Source organism: Oculina patagonica, chromosome 2, assembly GCF_052425735.1.
Source record: "Oculina patagonica isolate OP01 chromosome 2, crgOcupat, whole genome shotgun sequence".
NCBI lineage: Eukaryota > Metazoa > Cnidaria > Anthozoa > Scleractinia > Oculinidae > Oculina > Oculina patagonica.
The window spans coordinates 39,022,608-39,027,189 of NC_135759.1; positions in this window are offsets into that span (position 1 = coordinate 39,022,608).

Consider the following 4,582-nt stretch of genomic DNA (forward strand, 5'->3'; position numbering starts at 1 on the left):
ATATTTTTTGGACTAACAGCCATAGCAGATTCGTGAGGTGGGAAAAAACTTCAGCTGAAGGAATTGAGACGTCACTTTCTCCCACAAACCTACAAAAACACAGAAACTTAAAATTATCCACTCGTAGAAGTCGAAATTGTTACGTGCCGTGAGTGTCCAGAAAAATAAGCAAACCGTGACGCAGTATAACAAGACACCGAGTACGAACAAAGACACACAACAAAAGGGAAAAAAAGGCGACTAGCAATTACACTAGTCACTACCATTTATAAGAAAAACCAAGAAAGATTTATTGCTTCTTGACGTTTCGAAATCATCGTGACTCCATTATCAAGAGAGTATGCTTAAAGTACAATGAACGGCGTAAACAAATACCTCAGCGCGGATGGAATCAGTTTGCACGTTAAGCTGATTGGCTTACGCATACGAATGTATTGCATTTCTTTTACGAGGCAATCAAATTTGCCGCTACATTTCGCGATAGCGTGAAATTGCTCGATGAAGCGTTCAGGCATTTCGCTATTGTGCTGGAGCTTGTAATGTTTGTAAATCGAAGTTGACTTTCTAGTGTGCCCTTCTACGCGCTCGTGTAAGTGGCCACTTGTGAATGTACCCCACATCATCACCTGCATCACACAGGTACACACAGGTTACATTTGTTGGTTGACAATAGGGGGCTTACCATTTTATTACATACTAAAACAAATACTATCATTACAATCATGAACTAATGGAAAGGAGGTAATAAATAAATCAGGGGCCATCCGCAATAAATATACACTTACATTCCCTTAGTAATCGCGGGAGCGCATGCTGCGATATCCAGAAGTGAAATTACTTTAATGCACGAGACATAATTCCCCAAGACATTATGCCATCCGTAACCACATCCAGGTCCACAATCTATAAGGTAAATAAAAAAACTCTGGATAAACATATATTTCTTATTATAATTCTATCAACAGAATTAAAAAAGATTTTCCTCTACGAAACGTTTTAGCGAAATTCCCCTTGTCTTACTTTAAGGTAAACGACTCCTCTCGTTTTTGGAGGATAGAATGCTTTCGCCGAGCTGACAGCGAGAAAACCAATGATGTATAATGCCTTTTTGAATTCATTTGTTTATACCTCTATGATTAGACAAAACTCCAATAGTTTCTTGAAACGGTCAATCATTTTGGTTAGTACGTTCTATCCCAAGCGCTCCGCAGTCGACATTTTTATAAAAAAAAAAAGCTTAAAAATTCAAAGGCGGCATTTAAAATTGCACGATTTCAGAAGGTATTTTGCATCACGACGCTATTTTAAGTGCAGCATGTAAGTATACGTTGCCCTGATGTGAAAGAATAAAACAACAGCAACCTGTAAAACACGCATCCTCTACCTTATGGTAAAATATAAAACAAGGCTAACACTGTTCAATATTGTGTACCACAAATTAATGTTTGCTGTAAATTGATGGGAAAATATGAAAAAGAACCAAAAGCAAGTTGAATTTCAATTAAACTTATGTGGACACATGTTGAAAACGACATGACCAAAAGAAAGGTGATGTCTATTTGACCTTGTGTTACATGGTTACAATTGAAATAAAACGACTCTGGCCGGGTAGATAAATGGGGGGGGGGGGGGGGGGGGGGGGGGGGGGGCTCTGGCCAGCTCAAATAGTTTTTCCTAATCAGTGAAAACCACCAACTGGTGAGCAAAGCCTGCTTCTGAGAACTTCTCACCGGTAAAAATGACTACGAATTCTCTGATGTCTGTTCCATACTTGTTACTGGCAATGCAAGTGTAGTTTCCTTCCTGATATAATAGGATGCTAGCAGTGTTGGTTGTATTAACCAGTACTGTAGATTTCCATATCAATGCTGTGTATATGGGAGGAGTGCCAGTGGCTGAACATGACAGTCTGTATCCTGGTAACGCGTGGATTATAGAAGCTGGTAAAGTTACCTTCGGTGAAGCTAATAATAAAGTAATATAATAATAAATGAAGTTAGCTAACTAAACCAAGTTATTTTTTTATGTCATGCTGTGCTATGTTATGTTTTTTGTAGGATCGCGTAACCCAGAGAAAGGTCACAAATGGTTTGCAATAAAAGCGTATAAGTTGATCGCAGAATGAAGAACTTTTTGCAATATATATTGCAGTGCAATTTGCACTGCCCTTCTTAAGGCTGTGCATTTTTTAGTTGTTCGTTGCACCTGCGTCTTGTGTCTGCGAGTTTTCTTTTCGTTGGCTATCGATCACCCATTAATTTTGCAATGTGACGCACTTAGAGAAAATGCAAGAACCTGACCAAGATCAAATTTATTCGGCGTATGAACTACTTGCAGTCATTGCAGTCATGCCGGATCGATTATTGTAATAGCTTACGGCACGGCCTACCCAACCACCAAACTAGCCAAGCTCCAGATGGTCTAAAATGCGGCTGCCAGATTAGCCTATAGGAAGAGCAAATTCTGCCACATTACTCCACTGCTTATGCAGCTTCACTGGCGTCCTGTTAGCTTTAGGATTAAGTTTAAATAGCTCTTTTACATAAAAGGCTATACATGGTTCGGCACCGTCCTACATTACCGATCTCTCGCCATTAATTACTGCACAGGCTATTGCTTTCGATCTGTCAACGACCTACGTTGAAACTTTCCTTTACGTAAGTCTTATGCTACACTTCATACTTTATAGTTAATTTTATTCTAGCATCTTTTTAGCATATGATTAGTCAATTGTTGGATTTTTTATCTTTTAAAATTTTAATTGTGAAGCGCGTACATCCATCCTGTCATGAAGCATGCGCTGTTTAAGCTATTGAATTATTATTATTACAGTTGAATCCCGATAACTCGAACTCCCGATAACTCGAACCTTTTTTTGATTCCCTCCAGGTCAATTTCTTACTAATTTTATCCTCGATAACTCGAACTCCCGATAACTCGAACCTTTTTAGATTTCCCTTGAAGGTTTGAGTTATCAGGATTCAACTGTAGTCGTTTTTAAAGAGATTTCGTTTACATTTCTTTGGCAAATCTGGAAGCTGCAAATTCAGATTTTTGTATCCAGTTATTTTGAATTATAGTTATATAAATTAAGGGAAACAAAAAGGTTCATTTGCGAACTTACCTTGTACAGCAAGGGAAGTGCCTTTTTCATTCCACATTAACGCAAATAGCAAGAAAAATACTATCATGATGCTGGGATACGCTTTCAGTTTGTCAAATGACAACTCAAAAGGGCCAACGTTAGCCAGGAACTATTATTCCTGCAGATAGAGAGTACAAGTATGTTCAAGAACACGAGTGGAAAAAATCATATTTTTAAATAGTTATAAAAAAGAGAACAAATAAACATTGATGGCGTGGAATGTAAGTGCCGGATCACTAGTTAGAACATTTGCCCAAAATTGTTGTTCTGCAACATCGCTGGTTCAAAAAAGCCACGTGATACACTTCTATCAAAACACTTCAAAAAAGATTGTGTAAAATTAACCTAGTATAACCGAATGAAAGTGCTCTATTATAGCGTAAATAACTTTTGCCTACGAATCTTCTTTTCTCGCGAAGGTATTAATTTTCAGGCGGTTTATTTAGCTATAGGGGTCGGAAGTGCGAGAAATATTTCTTTATGGCTTTCTCTACAACACTATATGTGTGGTATTTGTGTACACGAACTCGTCTTTGAATCTTTTCGGTTTAATTGTATTCCTGAATATTTTCAGCGTGCCTTTAACTGATTTTTTTTTTTTTAGTTTTTTTTTACATTTTTTTTATTGCAACACACAAAAAAAAACACTACTTACAAAACAAAAAACATACGCTAGTTACAATACTACTTACAAAAACAATACTTATACTACGCTACTTACTATACAATACTTCTATAAACTACAGTTTTTTACTATTTTTATACAGGTTTTTTGCAGAATTTGCTTTGTAATACACGCTTACACACTAGTAACAATACATAACACTACAGAAATTACAAATTTTCCGCCTAATTTTGAATTAACCTACATTACCTACAATACTAATATCCTTCATATATACAGTACGGATTTACAATGTTATAAAAGGAGTATTACAAAAGGAAAGCCCACGTACGTTGAAATTTGTGTAAGCATTTACTTGCGATTGCACTCTCTCTAAGTATCTGCAATTTGTCGTGAAGACGAAAAAGAAACGTTCGGAAACACAGTTCGTCTTGGTCACCATTTGTGCAGAAAATATAGTGCTTTCCCAGGATAATTGAATAGTTAAGTGCCTGCCAGTGTGATGTCTTACCGAAAAAAACATATAGTATGTTGCTTTGAGTTAGAGATAGTCGTTCTTGGGACTTCCCATACCACCAGTCTTCAAACAGTTTCCCAGAAAGACCATCACGATAAAGACTCATCTGAGTCGGGAGTATGTTGTGTATATTTTTATATTGGAACATGATGATTTTGGTTTCTTTCGTAATAGTGAAAGGTAATTGATAAACCTTTTGGACATTACTCTCAGTAAAGCCATGACGAAGGATCCTACTTTGCGAAGTTGGTGGTTTGAAGGAGTTTTGTAGGAAAGTAGAGTAAATTGAAGCAGT